The sequence below is a fragment of the Lonchura striata genome, chromosome 3 (genome assembly GCF_046129695.1).
Source record: "Lonchura striata isolate bLonStr1 chromosome 3, bLonStr1.mat, whole genome shotgun sequence".
Classification (NCBI taxonomy): domain Eukaryota; kingdom Metazoa; phylum Chordata; class Aves; order Passeriformes; family Estrildidae; genus Lonchura; species Lonchura striata.
Window position 1 is genome coordinate 14,729,907 of NC_134605.1, and position 18,857 is coordinate 14,748,763.

Sequence of the window (18,857 nt, forward strand, 5' to 3'; positions counted from 1 at the left end):
CTTTTGTTACAATCAATAAAGGGAATAATTTCCCAACATGGTGCAGATTTAGAGTTCACAATCCCTTCCATTAATAACTGTAAGTATATTTCTCTGAATTTGTGTTGGGGAAGTTAATGCCCCAAAATCAGCATTTTCCACAGCAGCCCCATGGATGGTGCTCGGCCAAAGGCACAGCTGTTTGAGCAGCTCTTTGTGCGGGTTACCAGGGAATGACCACAGAAAGCCTGTTTGTGTGCTTCTCTGGGGGAAGGGCTTCTGCACATGCACTGAAATGTATTTTCTACTCACATCATACAATCTCCTTCCAAGTTTTGAATCTCCTGGCACAGTTTTATGCATCCAGATGATCTCATCATCATCATCATACAAAACATGACTTGAAGAAAGAGAAAACAGGTAAGGGCTCAATTTTAATGCTTCCCATTCTGCCCTCACTGCTCCTTCCCACCAGGCTGCCCTCCTTTTCCTCCTCCCTCCCAACTTCAGTTACCCAACAAAAACCAACAAGTGAAAAACTAACCAAGAAAATGTTTCATAAGAAAAAAATTCCATGGCACCCTCTTCCTGACACACAAACACACACAAAAGGCAGCTTTAGTAATAACCACAACTATCCAGTAAATCCAAAAAAGCCAACATAATGAACATACAAAAGTGTGAACTGCTAAACTGTGTTATTCAGTTAGTTCTTGGCAGAACTATTTTAAAATAAGTAGGGTTGACACTTGAGTAGAAATAGACACTTTTTCTTTCTTTTTCTTTCTCTTTTTTCTTTCTCTTTCCCCGCTTCCACCCCTCCTCTTTCTTTTTTTATTTTTTTTCAGTAGAAATGAATTATATTTGAAGCTCACTGGAGCATAGATAAATGTGAGCTAACATATTTTTAACTTGATTACATTCTGCAGTGATATATAGAGGCACATAGCTACAGTAAGTGATTCCATGGAGAGAGAGGGGGAGGGAAAGAGGAGGGAGGGAGGGAGGGGAAAGCCCTCTGCGAATATGATAAGGAAAGCTGGGATGAATTGTGGTCTCTGTTCTCTGTTATCCAAGGGTGTCTAGCTGCTGCTGCACTAAAGGCCTTTCTTCCCTGCCTGTGGGAAAGTGGTGGGCGAAGGCTGCATTCTCAGTTACACTGCACATGCAGATTTTAATTAGCTGGATTAAAAACAAGACCGTATCATGTCCTTTAGCAGTATTCTATCTAGAAACAAAAGATTTTCTTTCCTGGCTTCTGCAAGCAGCACAGTACAGCATTAATAAAAAAAAGGTCATGGCAGTTCAAGATGAAAGGTCACACATGATAGAAACTCTATGTGAGGGGGACATCATGTTTATCTCTGTGATAAAGGAGCTCTGTCCAGGCAGGTCAGCATGCCATGCCTCAGCAATAGGAAAATATAAACATATGGAGTGGATAGATGGTGGAATGGGGAGTTTGGAAAAGTGAGTTCAGTTGTGGAAGTAGAGAAGGGGCAGGGGGTGGGGAGAGAAAATTGCTTGAGAGAGAATATAAGCTGAAAGGATCCAGCTTTAAAACAGCCAGAGGGTCAAAAAGAGCCTGAGATGAAGCCTGGGGTGATGGCTGCAGAGCACAGCTCAGAGCCTGTGCAGGGTGAATGAGCACTGAGCCAGCAGGCAGGGACTACCAGCCCAGACCACTGGGCTACATCCTTACTCACCAAAGCTCACTTGAGCATGGCCACAGCCTGTACCTTTCTTCCACAAAGAGACCATGACTCAGCCCTGGGTCGAGCTTCAAGCCCCTAACTGCAAAGCCTCCCTAGACTGAGTGCTTGGGCTGAGACTGGGGTTTTTATGTTTTATTTGGACCACCATGAGTATTGTGTTGGGGGTTTGTATCTTAGGTTTTCTTTGTTTTCTTTTCTTTTTCTTTAGTGGGAAGCCAGGCTTTCCCCCAGTGAAGGCCAAAGGAATCTGCATGTACTTCCAAAGGAGAGTTAGCAGCTCTCTAACCTCCAAGGCTTTGCCCTGGAATGCACAGAGCTCTTTCAACACCACTGTTATCAGTAGGAGGGAGATGCAAGACCTCCTCAGTTTCTCACAAGATCAGGCTGCAAAAATAAACACATTGTGGCCTTACAAACCTTAACTGATGCACTGGTCTCAGTAGGTCTGAGTAGAGCCACTGCCATATGCAAGCATCCATGGGAGAGGGCTTGAAGATTAAGGGGCAAGACAGAAAAGGGAAGGAAAAGGGAGGCAAAATAGATAAGGTTAAATGTTCCTCCTCTGCTTTACCATATTTCCTGCTTTTCAAAATCCAGCTCAGAGAAAAATTGCCAATTTCTGAGTATATAATTCTGGGCAACCACTCGATTCTTTGCTTCATAACATTTTCATTAAATAAGATTTACACAGCCTGTTCCAGGTATGACTATACACAAGTAGGGCTCTACAAACTTCTTTATGAGACTGACCCATGAATAAGCAAATTATGAAATAGACTTTTTACTCAAAAAGGAACACTGGGTAAAAGCACACAATCTAGTTCTAATAGTCAGCAAGGTGCTGTACATCAAATGACCACATTAATTAAGAGTACACCCATCCTGCAGCAAACCCAAGGCAAAACATGCACTGCTCTAAGTGTTGTTGAAATCAGTACCTGTCAGCTTCAGAAATTCATGCCTGAGGTCTAAGAAAAGCAAGGGCTAGTGCTGGAAGTTAAAAAGGGGCTAGTTTCTGGATAAAACAATACCATTTTTTCATTCTGAGCAGCAATTCAGGATACTAGTTACCTACCAAACTGATAATGCAATGATTAAATTGTCCCAGTTCTGCTGCTGAGATCACTGGAAAATCATGGTTTCATTCAATACACGTAGGTAATTTTCTGTAATCTCAGTAATACAGCATGGCCTAATACGATAATTTTGTACTATGAGCTTTTTAAAACTACTCGGCCTTCACTGCCATTTATCTTCAGAATAGAGAAAAAGATTCAGGCATTAATTACCTGATTCTGATTTATATTGCTGCAGGCAGAAGTATAACACAAAACTGTGAAGTAGAGTGTTCCATAGGATAATCAGGGTACCATTGCACAAAGTTAGCTCTAGAAACACAGAGCAGGAGTTCTCCCCTACCCCACACTGTATTAAGGACATATCAGGTTTATCCAAAGCCAACCCCAGAGCTCTGACCTTGAAAAGATCCTGATATAACAACGTACTCATGTCCTTTTTGCAGGGTTTAAAATAAATTGCTCACCCAGACATATGAAATAAGTTGCCACAGAAATCAAGGGGAATTTTATGTTCACACCAGTTCAGCATGTTTATGTGACCTCAAGCAAATGGTGTGTTTGTGTCTCAACACCTCATTGCTTTTTACCCCTGTATTCAAACAGGGGGCTGGTCACACAAGCTCTTAGCAACTTGCTCAAAGCCATAGGAGACCCTTCATCAGGGAGGAGAGATGAAGCTGGCTTTTACAGAAGTTCAGCTTGTGTGAGAAATCTCTTGGTAGTTCAAAACCAACAAGTTTTGCGCAGGCAACAACCCAATTTTATTACTCAATGAGATTTCAAAAATTTTCAGCGCTCATTTGGTAAAAAATAACATGAGGAAAAAAATCCAAATGTGAAGGAGGTGTACAGCCTAATGATTATACTTCTCAGCAGCTTCTGGTTGCTGAGGCCAGAAGGGGTTTCCTGTTGACTCCTGGCAGAATTTCTGAGGTTTCCCTCTGACATTAAATAAACTAAACAAGACCAGCAAGGCATGGGCCCGAAACCATCCATACCACTAAACTGGTCCCTTGCATGGTTTTGGTGCAAGACTGCTAATGCTCTTCCAGACATGGAATTTGGTCAATACCAAAGCACAGCTTGGGTATTGACCCAAGTCAGGCACCATCTCCAATAGATATTTTGGATGTGGCCACCATGATTTGGAGGGCAAGAGAGTTTATCTGTGTAGATTCAAGCTCTTTCATGCCAGCTGGTCTCCAGGAAAATTCTCTGACTAATTTTGTTTAAGAGTTTAGATGTAGTCAATGTGTCCAGGTCTTTCTGTCCTTCCATCTTGCAGATGCCAGCAGTCAGTGCTTCCAAGCATTGGCAGTGTTACATGGCACTCAGCAGGGTGACAGAAGTGACATAAGTTGACCATGCAGCTCTCTGAAATGCAACAGAGTTCATTATATTTTAAAGATATTATATTCAAGATATTTTAAAGAAAATCAGTATAATTGAAGGAGTGAATCAAAACAGATCTACTAGCAGTAATAAAGAAACCAAAACAGAAAATTATATGAACAATTGGAAAATGAACAGGCCAATTTGTTTCAAATAATTCAGGGCTAGTTCTCCAGTACTATAAAGCTGTCTGCACAATAAACAAACAAATAAATAAATAAACAGTATTTTTTAACAAATACAAACTGTGAAAGTCCAGGTACGCTGTTGACAGCAATAAAAATAGAAAGCATTGCTTTAAGTACAACTCAACCTGGTAGATTCTAGAGGGAAGAAAACATTTTTAAACAAAGACCTCCTAGTTTAAAGCAATAATCATCAACATGAAGCTTATATATAGTATGTGGCAGCTGTAACAACATTCATATCTCAGTGTGCCTGGTCTTAGGCAGAGCAAGGGAAGTGCTGAAAACAGTAGCATTCCTCATGGATCTGCTCCAGATCCCACAGAAGTCAGAGAGAATCTACACTCCATGCTTGCTTTCACTCTTGGGCAGCACAGCTAATGTTGAGCAAACAGACCACAGATATGTGACTCTCTCAGCAAGCCAGGCACATAGGAAAAAATATCTGCTCCCTCCCTAAACTCAGGATTTGGGTGAGGGGGAGGAAGAAAAACACAGAAGTGGCACTAGAGGTACCTGGTTCTTTTGGCAGTCTGTCTTGCACTGACCCTGACAACTGTAAAAGCTTAGAAGCCCCTCAAGACCCATTAGGTAAATAATGGTGGAGGTTGTTTCCAGGGCAGAAAAGGGAGTATGGTTTTACTTATTATTATCATTAATATGATGTTGCAAGACACTGTCCCTGCTAGAAGTGATCATAACAAAATATCAAATCATCAAAATGCACGAGTCTTGGGCTCAGCTGGCTTACATGTTCTGGAAAGGTCATTAGTTTAAAGTTTCTCCTGCTGGGAACTGAGAAACAATGCCATCTCTCAGGAAACAAATCCTTCTTTTTAATGCTGCCCTGCCCTCCAGATGTTCCTACCACACTTCGGATTGTGTTAAGGGGAAAGAGAAGACAGCTGATCTCTTCTCCAGAGAACATGGCCATTGCACTGGATAAGAAGACAAGGGCTGGCTCACAAGGAAGATCATTCTACAGCTTCCCAGTGACAGACTAAGGACTCCAAAGAGTGAACTCTGGCAATTTAAGCAGTACATCAGAGAGACATCAAAAGCACATGTGTCCTTTCACATCCTCAGCCTACATGAACTGAAGATCCTAAAGGAGAACTCCAGCAGGCAAGGTAGTATCTGCCTAGCAGAGAAGCAGACTGAAAGTTTATTCTGTTCAGCTTGCACAGCTTTCCCACAGTATTTTGTCTCAACATGAGTCAAGCTAAGAGCACATATTCTCATTGCTTGATAAGATGCATTCACTCAGATGTTTTTTCCTGCCTACTCTGCACTAGGAAGTCAATATGAGGTAAGAAAAGCAGAACAGGAGACCTCCTATGGTGGTGCACATTAAATTGAAGAAATGGTAGTCCATTGTGTGCAAACTTACAATCACACTTAGGAGAGATGACAGGAGATAAACTAATTTCCAAATCATGCCTAAAATTACTAATTCTATCTTTTTAGTTCCTAGGGTTATGTTTTTAAACTTAACAGCAATTTTTAGATTTAATTTCAGTTTTATGGTATGTATTCCAACCAAAATTATGCACAAATATGGACATTGTAAACTTCTGACCTGTATTTCTGATCCAAAACCCCAGGATTACCTTAGTAAGTGATAAATCACTAGAGGGAAAAAAAGAAAAAAAACCACACACACAAAAAAAAAAAAAATACCAAAACAAACAAACAGAAAAAAAAAACCTCATAACTGATATTAAATGATAAAATAATGCCACAAATGAGGAACCAAAATAACCAAAATAATTTTTGCAAAATATGTTCTCTATGGATGGATTTAATAAATAATTACTTTATGGTATCAGAACTGATACTATTGTGGCAAGCACAATGCAAAGAGACTTTGCTCCCAAAGACCTGACACCAGCACTGCTACTGTGTAGCACAGCTTTAAACCTGCACTGAAGCAATGCTGTAAATCAGGACTCATTCCACCAAAGTCAATGGAGCTAAATGACCATAAAACTCGTGTGAGACAGAAATCAGGCTGTTAACCTCTAAGGAGAGCTTGCACTTGTCTCACAACCTGTGTTTGGTCAGGATGTATTTTATTCATTCAAAGTGTAAAATGAGAGCCTCAAACTAGGAAATAAATATTTGATTGTAGCTGAACTATGCTTGATATATTTTCATGATACTAAACTTTTAGTAACTTCTAACTTTCAGTAACTTCTCTGCCCATACCCAATAATATTGCCTGAATTTGAATGGAGGTGTCTGATTCTAACCTCAAACAGCAATTTGCACCATCTTCTGACCACAGTCTAATGATATGACAACCCAAAAGCAACTACAAGCTTCCTTCTTTGACCTGGAAGAGAAACATGACAAGTTTCTCCAGAAACAAGAGAAATTACTTACCTCTCAAATAGTGGTAGTAGATTGATTCTGGTTCTTTTTCTTGGAAAAAAATTTGCAATTTTTGTTACAGTACTGCTGAAAACAGGAAACTGAGGCCAGGAACCAGAACCTCAGAACATCTACCGTCCCCTCTACTTTTTGAATACAGGCTTTACTTTCTATTTTATTACTCAGAAGATAATTTTTGCCTAAATTTTCAAGGGCTGAGGCACATAATATTGACTGTTGGATGCTGGAAGGGATTCCTCCTTCAGGAGCACCGAGGCACATTCATTGCATTGCAAGTTCAAAACACAGGTATGAAATTTAGTCTAAACTGCCCCGCAGGGAACATAAAATCCTCTGAATTGAGGTAATATGGCCGTATGAATCTGTGGGCCATGAGGATAAATCCTCCTTAAAATGGACCTTTAAACTCCAAGACAATGTCATCCCAATGCTCACTACCAACCAGACAGCAACAGCACTTCAAGAGTCCTTTTGAGGGGAAGAATAACAATGTTGAGGATGTTCAGAGTGAATACTGAGCACACCTCTGAGCCCTCACCTCCAGAAAGGCATAGCAGAAGGAGGAGAGCTAAAGCAGGGTCCAACAAGGATTATCTGACATGTAGAAAAGCTTCTCTACATGGAGAGTTTAGGTGGCAGAGGATTCCTTGGCTTGGAAAAAAAGATTACTGATGAGTAGTTGACATAAAATTATTAAAAATCAAGGAAGTGTACAGGAAAAAAATTATTCAGAATTTCTCAGACCATAAAAGTTAGGCAGACTTGCTAGGAGGACTAATACTTGCAAGACTAGGAAGACCAAGGGAGACACTGTTTTATTTTATACAGACAGTTTGTGTTGTATAGGCCAAAACAGTAAAAAACCCAAACAAAATACAGTCAGATATATTCTAAAAATAAGGACCCATAAAGGGATACTGACCATGGTGTTATGAATTCCTTCACTCTTCCTTTCTTTGCATGTATTTTGATGATGGGATCCTTTCACTCTGCAGAGATTCATTTGACATATCATTTGATTATTTTTCTTTTAATTACTTATTATTCCCCACTGTCCAAGTTATATATTAAGATAGCAGATTTACATACATATTCAATGGAAAAATTATTAAGTACATATTAAGAAACTGAGACATCCAGATCTGGATTCCAAGTTCTTAACTATTCAGAGGTGTCTGGAACATACTTAATGATTTGTGTTATTAGCTGTATGTTGTGTAGCAATTTAATACATAACAGGAAGTACGTGCAAAAGTTGTTCAGCATGGAGCTCCTGATTTCCAGCTGCATTGTAATTTTAAAGCATTTATTCATGAACTTTGGTTTTGATCCTTGTGTGCATAGTGGAATATCATGATAAAAGAGCCATCAAAAATTTGAAGAAAAAGATCAAGGAAAATACACTTGAGGTTTTGTTTATTTTCTTTTTTTATTTTCTTTTTTTTTTTTTTTTCTTTAATTAGAAATCCTAAAGAGCAAAGGTAAGCCCAGAGATTTTGCAACTCCAGCCCATAAGCCTCTGTCAGTGTACAGAGAGGAGAAAGATTTTGCAAAGGAAAGGGAATAAGCTCTGGCCTGGGTCAAGCAGGTGCATTTCAAGGGTTTCACTGAGCTTGCACCATAGCTGCCAGGCTATCCTTGCACTAAATGCCCTTTCCACCCTGTTTCAGTTTCTGTTTTGTCCAGATGTTAAGGAGCTTTCTGTTTTATCACAGGAAAAATATGGATTTGGCAGAAACAAAAAAAAACCCAAAACAACCAAAACAAAAAAAAAAAAGTGCATTTGATTTTCTCTGGGAAATGTAAACAGCATCCACCAAGCCAGCACTACCAGTTAGTGTAACAGCAGAGAAAGCTCTGGTTGAAATCTGGATTTCACCTCCTGAGTGGTACATACAGATGAAAAAAGTAAAATATCTACTTTGAAAAGGCTCATCCATTTATCTTGCTGGCACAAAAACCTCCTTTACTTTATTTTATGGCATCTTAAGTATCTCGATTCCCCTTTTTGATTAGGGAAAAAAAAAAAAAAAGGCTGCTATGTAAAAAAAAGCTGCAAACTCTAAAAGCATTCAGAGAGGGAGCAGTAGCTTTAGCCTTCTGTTTGTGCAGTTCCAATAGGTGTATTTAAATGTAAATGCTACCCTTTCACCCTTGAGCCACCTATTCTTACAGCCAGCAGAAAGAGCATTCATGGTATAATGTCTTTATGAGGACAGATCTTACACTTAATTTCTCATGTGAATCCAACTCTTTTATAACACATTTTTGTGAGATTAAAAGAACAATATTAGTCTAGTGGCTCAGCAGCCAGATCACTGCTCTGTCACATGGAAGACGTGGGTTCAAAGGGATGGCAGGCAACTGTGCTGGGAAGTGCTTGATGGAAACTGCAGCCACGGAAAGATTCAGTCCTCCACTCTCACAGAATTGTTTAACTCCACATTATCTCCTCCCTCGGGCCAGACAGAGCCGCTCTCTCTCCAGCTCCTTACTGGAAACCATCCAGCTGGTGCTCCCTTACACAGAACTATTGGAAGGGCTTGAGACCCCAGCTCTCTAAACAATTATCGTTAGCCTGCATTTGCACAGTAGGGAGGATTTGCAAGAAGAACTTTCTGAGGATGCATTCCAGACTAAGTCCCTTTGCCTGCCCAGTTTCACCCAGTGCCCGTGGGGTTATCCGTGCTCGTGGCATGGCTGCACTGCATAGCCCACGGATGTGCTGATAAGAGTGACAGCACAGCTCAAATCCTGATATGTCAGGGCAGAGTCTCACAGAACCTAGGGAGCCCTAAGTGCTCTGTATTAGGAGATTTATTTCTCAAGTAGGGAAAAACCTCAGTCCATTTTGGTTAAGCGAGTTGAAAAATAAATTACTTAAGCACAGACGAAGAAAACTGTATCTTACTTTATCCCTCCTGGATCAAAAAAAGGCATAATTTTTTTTCCAAATATAATCTTTTTGCCTCAGTCTGGAACACGGTCACATGTGACAGATGTCGGACTTTGGCTTCATGACGCCTCCATGAAGGAATAAATACATTTTGGAGCATGGCCCTAAGGCAGCTGCAAGACAGCTGTGCTGTGCACCGATGTATGTCCAGCCCTCCTGATTAGTAGAATTATTATACTTTTTGTGATGCTTCTCAGAGGACAGAGTGATAAGGGGTCTTTGTGCAGAGTGACATTCAAATGCTTAACAATATGATATTTTTCTCCTTGGACTTTACAGGCCAAGTACAAGCCATGTTATTTTCTCCTTCTTTAGCAGCTCTGTGACGCAAGACAGAGAGGTCTGTGTATGCCGCAAGCACCAGCACCAATGTCAGGCATCCCACTTACTTCCCTCACTTCCCCTTCCCTTGATACAGAGCATATGTTTCATTGTGGCACCAAGCACAGGAAAACTGAGGGGAAATAGCCTATTATTTTAGGAGGTGCAGGACCAAGCACCTGGAACAGTGAAGTACTTGGAAAGCACTTCTGTAAATGTTTTAGGCTGCAATATATTAAACAATTAAGAGGTGTTGGTATTTCTCTGCTCAAGGGCATTTAAACAGGGAAGTTCCCGTTAAAGGCACCAGAACAGAATGTGCATGGTCATGCCCTTTAAAACAAAAAATACCTGGTTTTTCCCCCACTTTTCAGCAAAATGTCCAAATTTCAGCTGACTTGCTCTTTCAGCAGAGGAAATTAAACCAGATTATTTTAATGCTGCTTTAGATTGTTAACTCCTCAAAAAAAAAAAAAAAAAAAAAAAAAAAAAAAAAAACCCCAAAAAAAAAACAACAGGAGGGCGTGATGGGGGAAAGAAAAAAAGCCCAAAGAATAGAATCAGTTGCATTGAAAGCTCAATTCAGGTAATTTAGAAAATTGTTTTGCTAATAACCTTAATGCATTGCTTGTTTACCCAGGACTGTCAGCACTACAGGTTACTACAGGTTAGTCAGTAAATTGCTGATACCAGCTACAACCAACCCTTAAGAAATCCGGCATCTCTTACGTCTTTGCTTCTATTTTCCTGACAACAATACATGAGTCGCTATGCAACACCAAATTAGCATGAAAGAATAAGAACTTAATACTGACATTTCTTAGCCAAGAACATAGTCAAAATTAAATGCAGTTAATGAATGCTTAGTTAATTCTTAGAAAGCTCTTCTTCATGCTCTTTACAGCACAGTGAAATGCAAGTTCTTTCAGGCAGGTACACAGAGACAGAGACATGCATACACACACATCCATGCCCCACACATAGGCAACCTATATACACATATACACATTTAGATAAATTCCAAATAGACAAGCTTTAGGAAGCTTTGTAAGAGAAACAAGAGAAAAAATTACCTACTGGTCTCTATAACACCAAGGCTCTGGAAAAACTTCAGAATTGCCTGTTCAAATATTTTCTAAGATTATGTTAGCAATCATTTTCATCAAAATGTTTTTCTGACCCAAAAAATAAAGATGACTTGATAGAACCTTAAAATTGTTAAGAGTGGAAAATGCCTGCTTCAAGTTTCTTGTAAGAAAACAAATACAGGAATTGGCAACTTCTGTGCAGTTTTAGCTCCGAAGAAATTATGTCAGACTTTTGCTTTTATCACTTATCTCAGGGCAATCCATCAGAGTAACAAGAAGAAAAAAAAAGTATTAAAACTTAGTGAGTTACTGGAATCTTCTGGAACTGAAAACTATACAGATGGTCTGCAACATATTTGTATAGAAGATGCTCAATTGTTGACGGGTTCCCAACTATTATAGTGGCATGGTAAGGAGGCAGATACTGGGCACTGAGCACTGAGCAACTGTTGTCACTGAGCCTTCCCCTCTTGGCTGCATCCCCACTTGCCCAACGAGCAGTTTTGGTCTCCCAGAGCAGAGACAAAGGTTGCTTTGGAGAAGCCGGGGAGCCTAAGAACACCATGTAGATTTAGGACTGGATAGGAGGTATTGTGCGGAGGCCATGCCCATTACTCATCCGCTGGCAACGGGCTCTCTTCCTTTTGTCTGGAAAGACGGTAAACTTTCAATGCCATCTGAAAACAGAAGGCCTTTCACAGAGTGCAAGAACTCTGCCATCTCAATCATGTGAAAATATTGTAAACACTTTCCCAGCCCCCATTCAGCTGTCCAAAAAGCAGAGTTAGAAAACACCAAACAAAACAGGAAAGAAAGAAAAGGGTGTGCATTGCGCACTTTGCTTTAATTTATATTTTTTTACTCTGAATAGGAATTTTCTTGGAATTTTCCTTTTTTTTTTCTTAATGTTAGTGAACAAGTTAAGTAGCTATTATGTAGAAAAAGCAGTTAAAAGCCTATTCTATGTTTTATTTAGAGGAGAAAAAAATGGGTCCAGTGCCCAGCAGTTTCTCTCCAGCAGAGCAGCTCTCATATTTCCTTACAGCTCCTGTAAGAATAGATTTCAAATGTGCTACAGGACTTGAATTTCTCTTTCAGTACTTAGGTTTACCCACCCCTGTGAATTTTTCCAGGAGGGTCTTCTCCTCAAACATTTAAACATCACAAGTGTTGTGTTACTGATATACCACAACATATACAGAGTGGGAAGGGGTTCACACTCACAAAGAAGACTATGTTCAGAAAATACCTGCATGTGTGTACATATATATGTTTATATGTATATCAAACATACAATATAAGCAAAAGTATACCTGTCATTTGCACAAAATTCCTAAACTACTGGTTTGCCTGATGACACCATCTATGTACATTGTACCCTTGCACTATACCCTTAACTCTGGACAGTTGTTTTCACAGATGCTTTCAGCACATCACTTAGTTATGTAAAAGTGATGTAGTTCCTTGCTCAAAAAAGATTGTGTTCATTCCCCTGAAGCCAGGGACTACTTGAAATTTCACAGTAACTTTTAGCCATGGTAACACATTAGCACCACAATTCTTCACTATTTGAAGTATGAGGTTTTCATTTAGATTGGTCAACTTAACACCAGAGGGACAAAGAAAAACAGCTCTGCTGGTGGGAAATACACTTTGTTCCTTTTTGTTGAGTTTGGTCCTGAGTCAAATCTGAACAGAGCACAAGTAGGTAAGCCTGGATGTATTCCTGTTCCCTCCAAGGCAAACACTCTGCTCCTAACCTAGGAAAGGGTCAGCTGTCATCTGTGACTTCCAGAGGGATATATCCCTCCTATCCTATTTCTTATGAGTATTTAACAAATAGCGCACACTGATGGAAATGAGTCCCTAACAGAACAGTGAGGACTGACAGCTGTAGGAGCACATCATGTACTGGGCAGGCTCTTTTGCCTGATTTCCCTTCACTCTTTGCAAATGCAGACAGTTTGCATAAGTAAGAAAGAAGACTTTCTTACTTAAATAGACTGATATGACATGTCAGACACACATCATGAGAACACAGGCTCATAGATTGGAGAGTTAGGAAACATAGTTGCCAATAACTGAAGCAGGGATTGATAAACTACTCAACATTATAAATTCTCAAATGCATTCCTTGGGACCGCCTTGCACATCTATCTCAATACTCCCCTCTTCCCCTCTGCATTTTACACAAAAGAAGCTGCAATAAATTAGAATTTTATGAGACTCCAAATAAAAACCTCCACTAAAATTGAAAACAAGACATAGATGTAGAAGCATATGGAAGGTTTATGAAAGCAGAGGAAAAAGAAAAATTATCCCAAGGCAATAAAAAACCTGTCTGACTCTTGGTCTTCACAAACTAAGGATTACTAGATGAAGTTTTGAGCAATACAGTACTGATATGTCTTCCAGAAAAGAGACATTCTAGTTTTTATTTATTCTTCTGATGCAAGGCAGCCTGGTAAGAAATACTCTAAAGCGCATTTTCTGAAATTCTTTATAAAACACTTCAAAGTTATACATGGAAATGAGATACCTTTCTGCTTTGATCCTTGGTATAAGGCTAACCAAGCAAAAGTGGCTTCCTAGCCTTTCATACAGTTTTCTTGAGAACTAAACGCTGCACCCTCTGAAATCTTGCACTAGCATTTTAAGTATTTTATGGAATAAAGGCAGTTGTTTAATTTACATTTTCATATTTGTTCCAAACCTCAGAGTGATTAATTCTGCCCACTGTATATACAGTTTTATTCCTAATGCTTTTTTCTTTCCACTACTTCTCCAATCCTCACTAGTCCCAGCTTCCAGAATGATGTGGGTATGAGATGTTGTTTAACTAAATGATAGAGTGACTATTAAGAATTGTTTTGCTTTATTTTTAAATACAATACTCCACATTCCAGACATTTCCACCAAACACAGTGGTTTGAAAATAAAGAATTGTGAAAGGAATGAAATGTGGGTCTGGTTCTAAATTGCCAAAAAATACTCTAAGAATTTTTAGATTTTTCCTCTCTAAAATGACTGAAACTTAGGGGCTAAGTTATAGGGAAATTGTTTAGCATCTTATGTTAGAAGTTAAAATCCTGTAGTACATTTTGTTCTTTGAAAAGAAATGCAGGTTGGACTCAGTGGCCAAATAAAGCCTCTGAATTTCTAATTTTCATTTATACAGGATACAAATGATACTGACCAATAACAAACTATATGATACTGGCTTAGAAGTATACTGATTAAAAGTATGCTAAACTGATCAGCTGTGAAATGGTTAAAAGTTGTAGCCATTAAATTATCTTTGTTTCTGATACCCAGTTAAAAACTAATTCAAAGTGTGTTCAAGTGTGTGCAATGGATGGCAAGGATTGCTCATCATGCCACATCCTTCAGCTGCCAAAGGCAAATAAGTTCTGGAAAGAAGGTAAGAAAACAAAGTCGAGGACATCCCATACCAGAGTGGGAGAAGTGTTTTCACAGCACAGACAAGCTCATGGTCTGGGGAGGTGGTGTTTCTACAGAGAAACTGTAGAAGCTGCCCAGGGCTCTGTGCTTATAAGATTCACTCTGTCTTGGAAACAAGAATGTACCTAAACATCATAGAAACAAATATCTGAGGCTACCTGGGGTTTTGCACCTTCCTTTCAATACAATCTTACTGAAACTCAGGAATCCTCTCCTCAGTGCTATGACTTAAGCAAACACCATTGAAATATCATTCTCTCAAAAGAAAACCAAACAATATTGTGACACATAATTATTAAGAGCCCTTGTTTGCATGGTACCTTACAGAAGTTAAGAATTAAGATTATTTGGTCTTCTTCTACATTAGAGAGGAGAGGTGATGAGAGGAGAGACAAAATATTCAGAACTTGAATAAGATTGTGCTGATTTCTATTTTATTTTAGTTTTGCATGTTCTTTTTTTAAATTATTATTTCAGCCCAGTCCCTGGTTTCCTGTGTGCAGTCCCACTAACTCATTCAAGACATTCTCCTCTGGTATCTGCAAAGATGGCAGAATATCACAGTTTTCAGATATTGAACAAGATATCCATAGTTATTCAAAGATGGGCCGAAACTCAGCTACTTAACAACAAACTTTTCTTTATACCATAAAGAAGGAACCAACACAATTCTACAAGAATTGATGTTAGTGATTTGAATCTAATGACAAAAAGGTTGTTTTCTCTTCATTTATTACATCAGCTGCAACAAATTGTGACTTTTTCTTTTTTCAGAGACCATTCCTGATAATTATTCTTCCAGTCTAATTATTTTGCCATACAAAATACTCATACCTAAACACTGCAAAAATTAAGAGCACTACAGGGAAAATCAAGCAGTCCTGGTGGTCTATTAAGATCCTGTGGATGCCAATCCCAACCAAAGCCAGGGACCCGTCTGAAGCATGGTGCCTAGCTAGAGCTCACACCTTTCAACAATGGTGACAAGTGGCCAAGAGTCCCGCCCTGAGGCACACAGCTCTGGGTGGGGCACCAGGGACCAGCAGCTCCTTCATCTCTAAGGAGGCTCCTAAAAGGAGGGTGGCCTGAAGTTCATCACTGTGGAGCAATTCCACAGTTCCATAAGCCAAATCTTGACTCTATTCCCTCCACACAGTTCATGTTGCCTGCTGCCCTAAACATCTATATTTCCCCGTCTCTGTAAGAGAAGTCTAAACACAGCTGTCAAGTTCTAAAATCAGCATCAAAGCTCAGTAAAAGCAAGAGGGGAAAACAATATGCTTTGTTAAACAACACTGCCTCAGATCTCAAAGGGTTATACAATGAAAGTAATACTCACTTTGAGTTCTGTCTGTGGCAAGCATTACCTAACATCCTCAGTCAGAACCCCACTGTTTATGAGGTGATGAGAAAAGAATACAGCTCTCTCTTGTCAGTAGGACAACTCTACTGCCCTGCAGGAAGTTTTTTTTGCTATATTTCAGATGTATTGAATCTTCTAGACTTTAGAAAAGTAAAACATGCACTGTGCACTCCAGAGCTATCACCTCCCTTGATCAGTTCATAGGTTTAGCAAGGTCATAGCAAACACTCTTTTACATCATAAGTCTCACCTTTAGGCTGTTTTACTCCTCCTCAGGAACCAAAAAGGATTAGAACAGGTTTAACAAACCTGAAAGAGAAATATTTATGTTTGGTACCATTGGTATTTCTAAACATTTCTCATTTCTTCCTTTTCCCACTGATACCAATTCCCAGTCTTTGAGCCATGTGAAGTGGCTTAAAAGCTACTTCTCAGGGAAAAAAGTTTGTCTGCTAAATCATCCCACACACATAATTAAAGTTTTTTGTTACACTACAGGTATTACAATTACCACTGTGTATGTCTATATATGATATATTTATGTATTTCTGTGTTACATATTCATTTTGTCCTATACAAGTCAGCTTTTTTTTTTCTTAGTTGTATAGACATCTATTTTTATGCTTAGTATGAATCCTTATGATGGTCTAATATGACAATCTGTTTAATGTAAGCTGCTGAATTCACCAGTTTGTTGACACCCTGATTCCTTTAAACTCCAGTCAAGATGCAGTAACTCACTTGAACAACTTTTATTGGCAAAATCCATTTGTCCTCTCAGCTGAGCAGGGAGAGAAGCTTAGAGCTGATATCAGAGACACTCAGTGCCTGCTTTTCAGGAATCTGAGGTAAGCATGGTCTTCTCCACAGCCTCCCCAGTGTTTTTCTCGGAAGGGTCCTAAGGCAACAGGCAACAGGTTCAGGAAGAAAAAATAAGGATATTGAATGGCACAAGAGTTGCTTTAACACCCAAATGAACAGGCGAGTTGCACAACTTTTGGCCTAAAGGGTCTCCAAGTGGGCAAATCAACCTCAACATTTGCCTGTGCAGCAGGATGGATGCAGCCACGGGAAGAGTGAGAGACGTTTTAGGATCCAGGCAGGAAGAATGTTAGGATTTTAGCTGGTCTTCAATAAAACAAAAGTAGAGGAATGAGGGAAAAGGGATCACTTTTCTCTTGGTACAAAATAGCTACTCTAGCGTGTCACATTTCACAGTCTACCCTAAATGAGCATCCCAGGCCATCACCCAAATAAATATGTGATTTCTGTATTCCAGAAATACATCCACTTTCACCACAATAATTCTTTCCATTCATTCCATTTCCATTTCCAGTTTCTTCACCGGAGAGGGGTTGTGAAAGGATGAGCTCCCTGGGACTATTTCCCCATCTGTGACATCATACACAAAGCACATTACCTCTGCAAAATGCCTGGAGGTCTGCAGAGAAAAAAAGAAAAACACACACACTACCCTCATCTCTGCCTCCCAGTGCTCAGGCAGGCTTCTAGCACTCAGCCTGGCTTTAGCTGTTATGCCCAGTTTGAGCCCAAGGAAATTCCAACATACTCCTCTTCCTGAGGCTCTCATTTATTTAAACAGGTGGGGACCAGGATCTCTGTGCTTCCCAAAGTGCTGCTGCAGTTGAACCAGCAGCTACAGGTATCAAGAATGTGCAATGGGACAGGAGAAACACAGCAGCCCTTTCTAGAGCTTAAGTGCTGGCTAAGTCAAAAATATTGCTCAGATACTCTATAACTTTCTTAACTCAGAAAACCATTAGCTGGCATTGTTGCATAAACTCAACAATCTTTTCTTTAAGTCTGTCCCACCATTCTATTATCTGTCATTAATTTTCCATATGTTCCCCTCACCACTGCTCTTAGGCTGGGTTTGGTTTACAGGGTTGGATCAGATTTCTTTACAAGCCAGGACATTTGCTGGCTTGCTTACTAGCTTGAGGCCAGTTATGTTTGAGTGAGGCCCAAGCAAAACAAGTGAGATCTGGTGATGTTCCAGTGAGTAGGCACCAAATCTACATGATCCAAGGTTGTTGCTTTTTAAAAGTTTTAATTTTTTTCAAGTAGAAGCTTTTCCATTATTTCAGATTCTTTTTAAATTTTTTTTGTTTAGGGTTTTTTTAACAGCTTCTGGCTGATACTTGCTCAAATGTTGCAGCATCCCTCTTCTTATAATAAAGCAGAACTTTATGTTCTGTTTTCTTTGCACTAACCATAAGGCAAAAGTTTCTCAGTTATCTATACTTTCCATCACAGATGGGCAAATGCACCAGTATATTTGGAAAAGAGTAACTGAAGAAAAGAAGATGAATAAACCATTTTTTTCTAGTCTTTCTACAGGATAATGAAGTCTAGTGTTTGCAACTCTTTCTTTCAAAAACAGTCAGAATTCATGTAAAACTCTCTAATTCAAATCTGATTTCTAGAAACATTCCTTATGCTGTCACAATGTAAGTCAATAAAAAATAATTAAAAGCTTTAAAAATAAAGTGTACCCATATAATCACTGATACAGTAATTCTATCCTGGATTATTTCATGCCTTTTCTCTCCCTCCTTTTAGATTTATTATTCTCGGCACATCTGAAATGTATTTTAAATGCTTTGGGACAAGGACTATTGTAAACTGCCAAGAATACTTGGGGCCCTATGGAAGTGCTGAAGTACAATTTCAAAAGTAATTTGATACTGAAGGACCTTCAGACCTTCAAAAATCCCCAATTTCATATTCCCAACTGCATAGACACAGAAACTTACAGTAGCAGAACCAGAGCACAGTCCAAATGTGAGACAAAATGAAAATACCAGTATTATATACTGCGTTTCAGGCTGAGTCAAACACAGGGTATCATGCTAGTAAGCAGAAGTTTGAAAGTACCCTGAATGCAAAGGGGTTCTTTTAA

At 39.3% G+C, this 18,857-nt stretch overlaps 2 long non-coding RNA genes across 2 annotated transcripts in view; one reads left to right on the forward strand and one right to left on the reverse strand.

Moving 5' to 3' along the window:
* Window positions 1-253: 253 nt before the first annotated feature.
* The window catches only part of LOC116183368 (uncharacterized), a 29,427-nt gene continuing 10,823 nt past the window's right edge, over window positions 254-18,857 (forward strand). The window contains exons 1-2 of the long non-coding RNA XR_004147973.2: window positions 254-399; window positions 5,209-5,480. This is a non-coding gene — a long non-coding RNA (uncharacterized LOC116183368). The remainder of the gene's footprint in view (window positions 400-5,208; window positions 5,481-18,857) is intronic.
* Window positions 3,511-11,144, reverse strand: LOC110468468 (uncharacterized). Its single transcript, XR_013339647.1, has 2 exons — window positions 11,099-11,144; window positions 3,511-4,147 (listed from the first exon to the last, which is right to left on the reverse strand). It is a non-coding gene; the product is annotated as an uncharacterized LOC110468468 (long non-coding RNA).